General features: G+C 32.6%; 1 protein-coding gene across 1 annotated transcript in view; it reads left to right on the plus strand.

Moving 5' to 3' along the window:
* The window catches only part of LOC116686758 (troponin I, fast skeletal muscle), a 62,323-nt gene that overhangs the window by 51,683 nt on the left and 9,824 nt on the right, over nt 1-816 (plus strand). The window lies entirely within an intron of this gene.

The following is an 816-nucleotide window of genomic DNA, read 5'->3' on the forward strand; positions in this document are numbered from 1 at the left end:
ACATCCTCTGATCTTAACTATCAGTCAAAATAATTCATAAGTTCTGCCTTTTTAACCAGCTCAGGTTATAAATCAAGCACCAAAAGCTGGAAAAAGTGAGAAATGAATCAGAAATAGCAACAAAAACATCGGAAAAGCATAAATAAAATGTTCATTTTAAATTTTGGCCCTTGAAGGACAAGTTCATAGTTAACGGGAAGACAACACAAGGGTTAAACACAAAACTTAAAGTTAATAGAGTCCACTAGGTCCACTAGATCTTAAAATAGTGTTTCGGTTACATTCATTTGGCTCGGGCGCTGCACCTGAACCCAATAACGGTGAAAAAACCCTGGATCTGGCTTACCCGTTACGCAGATGATATACTCCTAAATTATAACGTGTGACTTTCTATCTCTGTGTAATCCTAAAGGAAGACTATTTATTTATTATTTAGTTATTATTTATTTAGTTATTTAACTTCATTATCTCTTCTCTGAACTAAGTTAACCTTTGTGTTATCTTCCCAGGTCAAAACTTTTGAAATCTTTTTGATCCTTTTGATATTTTTTGACGTTTTTTTTCAACGGTTTCTTCATTTTTGTAACACACCAGTGTATCACCACTAGTTTTACACTATTGTCTTTTTCAAATTCATTGTCAAGAAACCTCATTTATATGAAATTATTTCTTTTTTTTTCGTCTTTTATCAAAGTTTTTTTGGGGGGGAAATTAAACACCCAAATTTCAATAAAGTAGTGATCTTATCCATCAGCGTTATATGGGACCATCCATGTAATACTTGGACAATTTGGATGAAAGAATCCCAAATTTCTG

Source organism: Etheostoma spectabile, unplaced genomic scaffold (genome assembly GCF_008692095.1).
Source record: "Etheostoma spectabile isolate EspeVRDwgs_2016 unplaced genomic scaffold, UIUC_Espe_1.0 scaffold463, whole genome shotgun sequence".
Classification (NCBI taxonomy): domain Eukaryota; kingdom Metazoa; phylum Chordata; class Actinopteri; order Perciformes; family Percidae; genus Etheostoma; species Etheostoma spectabile.